The sequence below is a fragment of the Thalassophryne amazonica genome, chromosome 7, assembly GCF_902500255.1.
Source record: "Thalassophryne amazonica chromosome 7, fThaAma1.1, whole genome shotgun sequence".
NCBI lineage: Eukaryota > Metazoa > Chordata > Actinopteri > Batrachoidiformes > Batrachoididae > Thalassophryne > Thalassophryne amazonica.
Genome location: NC_047109.1, coordinates 98,804,341 through 98,814,026, shown reverse-complemented (window position 1 = coordinate 98,814,026; position 9,686 = coordinate 98,804,341). Strand labels below are relative to the sequence as shown.

The window sequence follows — 9,686 nt, the reverse complement described above, 5'->3', positions numbered from 1 at the left end:
TTTGAAATTGTACCACACATCAGTTCCTGGAGATGAACTCAGTGGGCTTTTTGTGACATTTAAAAAAGATGCACGGTGTCATTACCAGTCTGAGGTCACGGTGAGAAGTCAGAGATTTGCACACCTGAAGGCAAGTGATATGATAAAATAACATTTATTTACATAACATTTTCCCACAACACATTCAAATAGTACTTCACAAGAAATCAATGAAAAGAAGGAACGGCCAAATAAACTGCAGTTCTGTAGGCTACTAAATAAAAGGCAATAACATAAAATCAAACTAAAATAAAGGGGGAAAAATCACAGCTGCTATGGAGACATAACATAAAAACCTCACAGAGCAGCAGACGCTAAATAAGGCAACAAAATCCATATACAACCAAAATAACAGTAAAAAGGAGAAGAAAAATAAAATATCTTCTGATTAAAAAATATATGTATACACATTTTGAGAAGCGACGACTGACTCTGAACTCAGCCCTGTTCCTGGAAGGCGTTGGACTCCGCGAGGACGTCACCAATCCTGTTTGTAATTTTCACCCTTGAGGCAGAAGATGAAGGGACTGGGATGAGGACCAGCACCTCCAATTCTGAGACCATGGTCCTCTGACTGAAACATTTGGATTGTCCTGTTTGGTCAGGGGAGAGTTATTTTCCCACAGGGAGTTGTTCAAGTACCTTGTTCACAAGGTACTTGAACCTACCAAGCTCGTCACTGCCTGACGATGGCCACTGGCCGAAACGTTGCTTGATTAAAATTACACTGGAGTTGCAAGTAAGGCAGTGTGCAAGAGCTTTTCTGTCTTCATGTTCAGCAGCCGATGTGCTCTCTCTTACGCACCTGTCGCCAAGGGATGTGCGAAGTGACAGAGCATGAGATCATCAGATGGATTGGGGCTGCATCTCTACCTGTTCCTGGGGGAATAGGATGATAGGGAAGCGTGGGCCTACTGCTTGGTCTACTGCCACCGTGACCCAGACTCAGATACATACAGTGAAGGAAAATGAATGAATGAAAGTTTTGTCAGGAAAATATCTGTGATCCTGGTTACTTTGGGTGAATATCCACCTTTGAAATTTCAGCTTTTATCTTAATTGTTTTGATCTTGATTCCTTTAATTCTGGTCTTATGTTTTATCTTTGATTGTGATGGTATTGGGGATGACAATAGGATCCAGTACTGAAACAAGCATTACTACAGTCAGGATGATCACATCAAAGATTCATGGCAGGACAAGGATAAAATGAATCAAAATAAAAAGAACTGAAGTAAAAGATCAAAGGCAATAAACACCCCTTTATCCACACCAGAATATAATCAGCTCTTTCTTTAACCATGGCCTACCCATCTTATAATGTATATGAAATTTCCAGTGCCCTTTAGAAAATATCAAATTAGGTTTCAACCAAGATTACTCATGTTACTCCTCTGGAAAATTGTAATATTAGCTTCGTTTAAAGAATATCCCAACCTAGTCCAATTCAAATCAAACATTGGCTGGTAACGACTTCACTTGAATTTGGTTCATCTCTATCGTTAGGTCATTCTTCGGATTTCTGAAACCAACTCACGAAAACAAAGACCAACACAAAAAAGACAAAAACAATAATAATAATTAAACACTCAGACATGGATATCTTTGTTGTATCTGTACAGAGTTGAGAATGTCTGAGATATGGGAGGACCAGAGGTGCACAGTTTCTGCCACATTCAGTAGGACCGGGGCTGAAGAACGGGAAGATTGTCTCTTTGAATTCACAGTTGGTGAAAGAATGAATCAAAGTGAGATCATCTGCATCATAGAACTCCACCAGTCCATTTTCATAATCTGTAAACACCCTGACCCTCTCAGGTTTCTTCATGGCTGTGAGTCGGCTGGGACTGTTACATTTGGAGTTCTTCCTCAACCTTATGATCCAGATTCCAGTTCCAGGCTTTGGTGTAATTTTCTTTGTCTTCTTCATGGACTCTCTGATTAGTCCTAAATCCCAACCGCTCTTCCCTGTAACCTGAACCTCAAAGTAGAATTTTCCTGCATAAAAGCCCGTGTTTCCCAGCACATACGTGTATCTGCCAAATATAAGCAGTTTTCACCTGCTTCAAATCTTGTGAAAATAAGAGTTGATCATTTGCAGTTTGGGGGTCAAAAGTTATGTCCACTGCATGATACTGGAGAAATATCAACATGATGTACTTGGCGATCTGCTGACATGCAATTTTGTCTGTTGGCGTCAGTAAGAGATCAGTTTCTTCTTCTTGGATTTTACTATGACATGTCCTGAGCTCGTTTCCATTCTCTTTCATGTTGTTCACATGAAGGGGTTTGCGGACACGGATGTCAGAAGAACCATCAATGATGGGTTCTGAGTTGGATAATAAAGAGACAAATCTCTGGATGAGTTGGAGGTGGTCTTCAATTTGTGAGAGACCATCCAGCTCTGCTCTGCTTGTCTGAAACTTGGTGATTTCTTCCTCCAACTCTTCCTGATCCTGTCAACTTTTTTCTTTTTCACTTCCAGCTCAGCCTTTTTTTCCCTCATACACTTGCTGTAGGGGGGCCGTATCATGCCCGTTATGCTCTGTGCACATAACACAAATGCATATTTCTTACTTCCTGCAGAAGAGCTCAAAAATCTTGTTGTGCTTCTTGCATATTTTGTCAACACAGACAGTAGCATGAGACAATTCCAAAGTACAAAAAAAAAAAAAGATACTGTGTGGGAAACATAAATAAAATAAAAAGTCACAACAATCTGTGGAGTTTGGTAAAGAGTAATATGATATTGTCATCATATTCATTCACACTCAACTATTCTCCCATCTGTATTTTTGCTGAGCTGTCTGATTTGATGATAGAGAGGTCAAGACTTCTACCGTCAACCTAAAACATGCAGCCCAGTCTCATGTTTATTTTTGTGCCACGTCACGAAAAGCACCCAATTTTCGTGACATGGTATTTTGCATTTTGCTTTGTCTCAACTCTAACCATAACCATAGCGTGAGAGTGTCCCCTCCCCTAACCATAACCCCCCCCCGCCCCACATTTCTTGCCAGTCACAAAATATCCTGCCCCCATCACGAAAAATGCCCAGTTTTCATGCCCAGACCACAAACCTATAAATGGATGTATTTTTCGTAATGCTGCCATGAACTGGTGTGAGAAAAATGTCAAAAGCAACCAAAATAGTCTGTAAAGTGGCATCATTAATCAGCAACGATGTCTCAAAGTTTAGCACTTAGGACATCATTACCTCGTACATATGCCGTGAGAGTCTCACGAAGGACACCACGCCAGAACATGACATCACTCCACAGGAGACCATGTGACTTTTGAAGGGAGCCAATCAAATGGTCTGCATGGACATGTGACTAGCAAAGCAGCGTTGTGACATCACGTCTCACATTTCCACAAAATTAAAGAACCAGTCGTCTTCTTTTCTCTTTGGCCTTGGTTTTTGGGGATGGGTTAAGGATAAGTGTGGAGTTAGGTTAGTGTCGTCTCTACTGTTGGTTACACACATTTGTGATGGCGTGATGGTGAGGGAGGGCTGCTAGTCACATGGGTAGGTTGTATGTTCTGCTGAGTTTGGCAGTTCAGATTTGGGGGTTATGGTTAAGGTCTGTGTTATTTTGGGGTTGGGTTAAGATTACCATTGCGGGTTAGGGTCACGGCCAGAGCTGCAAGGGTTCATAAAATTATAACTACTAAATTAATCAACAACTGTTCTTATTTCAATTTATTATTTTTTTAATTTACAAATTCTCTGATTTCAGTTCCTTTAATGTGAATACTTTCTGCTTTATTTTACTTGTTTACACCTCTCCAGCAGCAAATCAAATGTCTTCGGGCTGTAGATGCATTTTAAGGCATCGTGTTGGGCTCTCAAAAACATTGATCAACATTTTTCACCATTTTATAAACCTAACAACTAACTGATTAGTCAAGAAAATAACTGATTACGGAAACAATAATTAGTTGTGGCACCATTTATTGCAGTTGAACCTTCCTGTGGTTTTTTTTTTTTTTTTTTTTGACAGATGAGTTGTGCCAGTTTCTAGTGTGAAGAAGTGTCTCTCTCTAGTCCCCTTTTCAATATGGCGAGTTGGCGACCTGCACACGTATTTGGTGAACACTACTGGAATGCCTCTTCAATTACAACTACAGTTTTTATAGCAGTTAACAATCTGAACTAATAGCCGACCATGCCGACAAACAAAGGTGGCGTTGAACATAACAAAAATTCTTGCAATTCACCAACCTCACGCCCAAACTGTGTGGAATTAATTTGTTATCAGCATAAAAAGATTTGTTCTAAAGAAGCTGATTATACTGCATATGAGCTATTAATCTTATATATGCACACTACATAGATACAAGACAAAAAAATAAAAGTAAATCATGAAACACATATCCATGTTTAAAAAAAATTACAACGTTTTTACAGAGGAAAGGTTTCCTTAGCAGCTCCTTTGCAAAGAGCTGGTCAACAGTGGATTGTTTTCAGTCTGATATCTTCGGGGTTTTAACATCTACAGTTCTGACGATATTGGTTATTCAGTTTATACAAAGTTGTGTAAAAGCCGGGTATGTAAAGAATCAATTTCTTACGCCCTCCTCTGCCTGTGAATGTCAACATTGTTGCATTAATGTGGCTGCCTGCCCCCCCCCAGCATCCACCTGTGTGTTCCGTCTGGGGGGAATAATTTGTATAACTAATCATAATAATCTGCGGGGATCCATGAGGTTGACTAGACTCCAGACTCTAAGGATGAGCTGCTCCCACAATAACAAAGATCAAATATATGAGTTGTTTGATATTTAGTTATACAAACTTTAAGTCAGCTAACATTTATTTATTTACTGACTAATGGTCAAAAACATTTGCAACCCTAAAATCCTACGTTTGTTCCTGTTGGAGCTTCGACACAAATCCAATGAGCAAAATTATCGTACGAAGTCAACAAACATGACCTCAAGGAGTTGGACAAGCAGGAAGTCAAACCAGTTAAATACATTAATTAGATTACTAAAATTATTCTCCTTTTGTATTATTATCATTTAATTTCAAGATAGTCTTTAGAATATAGCAGAAACATACTAACATTGAAAATACAAAAATGATTATCTCTATTTCCACAGCATTGGGTTGTTGTCTTATCTTCAACCTGATGTTTTCAAAAACAGTTGAGATGAACTTAATCAATAGTTTGATTAGGTTTGGTTTGTGAATTTTCCTCCAACATACCCTGACCTCTTTATCAATCCGCTTCACCTCTTCAGTGAGAGTGTCCAGCTCAGCCAGATTTCTTCTCATCAGCTCCATACAAGAGTGATTGTTGGCGCTGAGGTCAGATGAGCCCTTGGCGGTTGGAGAGGTGTTGATGAACTCAAAGTCATCTTCAGTTTGTGAGAGTTCCTCCAACTTTGTGCATCTTATCTGAAGCTTAGTTTCATGTTCTTGCAGCATTTTGACAGATATCTCAGAGAGTCTTTCTACTGCCTGCTGCTTCTCATCGAGCTTGTCAACCAGCTCGGCCCGGCGTCTTTGAATGGACCTCATCAAACTAAAGAAAACCTCGGAATCCTCAATCATCAAGGCATCTCTGATTTTCCTCTTTGTCTGCACCTCTACTTTCATCTTCTGAACTTTGTTTTGTGTCTGCTGAATCATCTCCTGCATTTTTTTCTTTTCAGTCTCCAATTCAGCCATTTTTTCCTTGTACACCTTCTGTCGTGGTTTCGTGTAACTGCTGGATGTGGCCATATCTACGGAGAAGAACAATTCGATAAATAAAAACCACAAGTGGCGATTGACAGGGTCCAAGCTTTGTTCTCACAATTGGACCCGTGAGGGTCTCTGGGGGTCTCTGGCATTAAGTTTTGCTGCGGACACAAAAACAACTTCTTTCTGTCCCCAGCTAGACTTATAAATAATGCCAGAGTCCCGTCCCCCCCCTCCCCCCCCCGCACTCCCACAAAGGATACAGGCTGATCATCCGTAACTGTTCATCTGTATGCCTGCACAGCCCCATTCCACTATAACAGAACCACAATTCTTTGATATAGGGTTCAGTCATTATTGCCAAAAGTCTATTGTGGTGGTTGTAGCACTCCCATCAGGTCACATAAGGTATAATTTTTTGAAAAAAGCCATACTCATCATGTCCAAAAGTTTGAGTTAAAAAGAGTCATGCCTTCATGAGCTCGACCACACTTCATGAATTAGGCCACACCTACTTAAATTTGGCAGGCAGCAGCAGCAAAACAGAAAGAATGATCAAAAAACCATGTGATCAATTTTGTGCTGCCCGGTCCAAACATGTTATGGCCAAATTTTATGAAGATTGGACAAAAACTGAAGTAAGAGTAGGGGGAAAAATAGATTTGTAAACAATTCAAAATGGTGGAAAAACTATTGAGTCGTAAATGGGTGTGGCTTATCTATGGGGCCATTAGTATAGCAAAAGTATTTGCAAATGTGTATTTTGATCTGTGTGTGTGTGCAAACAGATCCACAAATGCATATAGCAATCTGTGTGGTAAAACCTCTTAAATCATTCTAAAGTCAATTTTAAGCAGAAACGAGGTGATAATCAGTGAACCGCAGCTAATGGCGCATGTGCAGTGAAGGCAGGGTGGATCGATTTTTAGGGGGGACCGTTTGGTCAGCGAAACCGGTTGTCATTGTGTTTTTAAAATTTTGTTTCAAAATTCTCCACCTATTCTGTATTGGTGACAGGTCAGGACTGCAGCCAGGAAAGTCCAGTATCCGTACCCTCTTCTTCCACAGCTGTGCCTTTGTAATGTTGCAGAATGTGGTTTTACATTGTCTTGATAGAAAAAATATATATTATGCACAGTAGAGGGAGAATTTGCAAATCCCTTCCCATCTTTCTTTGAGGAACATTGTTTTTTAATACTTTCAGTAATTTTCTCAGGCATTTGTTGATAAACTGGAGATCATCTGCTCGTCTTTACTCCTCATGGACTGAACCTTTCATGATTACTGCAAATGATGATTACAGTTATTCTTTATTTGTTGTTTAAACCTCATTATGTGCCCTTAATTTCCCCTGTCTGTTATCTTTTGGAAATGTGCTCCAGGCCTTTAATGCTGGAGTGGATGTATATTAACAAATGAAATGAAGTAGACCACACGAAACACAAGATATCTCTAGTTCATACTGTGTGCAATCAAACAGAAATCAAAGTAAATGTAAGAATCACTGGGTTTTTGATCAATTAGTGTTTATAATGCGTTCTAAGCACTTTATGAGATAACTGTCTGGTTTCCTTTGTGACACGTTGAATGAATCCTCACTGTGGAATTGTTTTTGTCTGCCTTTGAGGAAAATCACAGAACTGACTTTGGCTTGATCCCTGAGCCTTAGAAAAAAACTTTGTAATAACTTCCACGCTGTCAAATGTTAACAGGTTTCTTACTCATCTCTTGCATAATGTCTTGTGACTTTGGTCCATATTGAAACTTTTAATCCTACTATGCATTAGTGACGATGGTGATGACATGATATAGGTAAGTGTGATGACCAGCAGTGAACATTTTTTCATAAAACAAATGCATAACTATAAAGTTTTACCAACAATCCCTTATCATAACCACCTGAACATGCAAACACAGCAGAAAAGATAAATGTTACCTTTTGGATGTGGATGTTGTCTGTAGTCTTGCTTTGCAAATATTGATACTGAGTAGTTCAGCCTTTAAAGGTTTGTGCAGAACCAGAAGTTTCATTTCTGTTTAAATGAAACTTTGGTGCCTCGCCTCTTTCCCTTTTCCTGTTTTTTTCTCCTGCACGCCTGTTAGTCATTAGTGAGGAAGTAGAGAAATGGAATGCTAACTTCTGATCTTGGGAGCTGAGGTTGTGCTGCGCATGTGTGAGAGGAGTTTGGATTCTTTACTTCTGGTCTTTTGCTCTGCAGCCAGCACTTCGTTCTCAGGTATTATAAACTCCAACATTCTGCTGGGAACCAACAATATCAAGCATCACAAAATAAGGTTAAAGATTTACATGTTATTTTGATCAACTAATCTGAATAATTTACAGAGACTTACATTTTGCAGCTGCCCCGATTATCTCTCATAGTCACCTTGAATGAAGGCAGGTGTCAGGTCCTTCATGATGCCCCTCATATTTTCTTTGATTTGTGTGGACTGAAATAAATTATACATATTTCATCGTATTGACTGTTGATACCTCAGTGATATCGAAATCATTTATGACAAGAATTTATGATGGGAATTGTGTTTAACATTTTTTGTTGTTCAGCAAAAGAGGGTGGTTCTTCTGGAACAATATCAGGATCTTCAACATTGACGTCAGCCAATATTTATTTGAAATCCTGGGAAAAAAAATAGAAATTGCTGCAGTGTGGCCTGCAACCTTCTGATATTGCACACATCTCTGCATGTTGCCGTTGGACTGACTGAAATCCCCACGGCCAAATATATATATATATATATATATATATATATATATATATATATAATGATAATGATAGTGATAATGTGATATTAACTGGTGATTTTAACTGTTTGTTACAGTGAGGAAAACAATTATTTGAACACCCTGTGATTTTGCAAGTTCTCCCACTTAGAAATCATGAAATTTTCATCTTAGGTGCATGTCCACTGTGAGAGAGACATAATCTAAAAAAAAAAATCCAGAAAATAACATTGTATGATTTTTTAAATAATTAATTTGCATTTTATTGCATAAAATAAGTATTTGAACACCTACCAACCAGCAAGAATTCTGGCTCTCACAGACCTGTTATAGGGTGAAAATCAGCACCTCCAAATCCGAGGCCATGGTTCTCGACCAGAAAAAGGTGCTTTGCCCTCTTCAGGTCGGTGGAGTGTCCTTGCCTCAAGTGGAGGAGTTTAAGTATCTCGGGGTCTTGTTTACGAGTGAGGGACGGCTGGAGCGTGAGATCGATAGACGGATCGGTGCAGCATCTGCAGTGATGCGGTCGCTGTATCGGACCGTCGTGGTGAAGAGAGAGCTGAGTAGGGGGGCAAAGCTCTCGATTTACCGATCAATCTACGTTCCGATCCTCACCTATGGTCATGAGATTTGGCTCATGACCGAAAGAACGAGATCGCGAGTACAAGCGGCCGAGATGAGTTTCCTGTGCAGGGTGGCTGGGCGCTCCCTTAGAGATAGGGTGAGGAGCTCGGTCACTCGGGAGGAGCTCGGAGTCGAGCCGCTGCTCCTCCACGTCGAAAGGAGTCAGTTGAGGTGGCTCAGGTATCTTTTCCGGATGCCCCCTGGACGTCTCACTGGAGAGGTGTTCCGGGCACATCCCACTGGGAGGAAGACCCAGGACACGCTGGAGGGACTACATCTTTCGGGTGGCTTGGGAACGCCTTGGAGTTCCCCTGGAGGAGCTGGGGGAGGTGTGTGTGGATCGGGAGGTCTGGGCGGCTTTGCTTGAGCTGCTGCCCCCGCGACCCGACTCCGGATAAAGCGGAAGAAAATGGATGGATGGATGGATGGATGGATGGATGGACAGACCTGTTAATTTTTCTTTAAGAAGCCCTCTTATTCTGCACTCTTTACCTGTATTAATTGCACCTGTTTGAATGTGTTACCTGTATAAAAGACACCTGTTCACACACTCAGTCAATCACACTCCAACCTGTCCACCATAGCCAAGACC

At 40.4% G+C, this 9,686-nt stretch overlaps 1 long non-coding RNA gene across 1 annotated transcript; it reads right to left on the bottom strand.

Annotated features, from left to right (window-relative positions):
* Nucleotides 1-4,169: 4,169 nt before the first annotated feature.
* On the bottom strand, nt 4,170-7,787 carry LOC117513355. Its single transcript, XR_004561578.1, has 2 exons — nt 7,664-7,787; nt 4,170-5,771 (listed from the first exon to the last, which is right to left on the bottom strand). It is a non-coding gene; the product is annotated as an uncharacterized LOC117513355 (long non-coding RNA).
* Between the last annotated feature and the right edge of the window lie 1,899 nt (nt 7,788-9,686).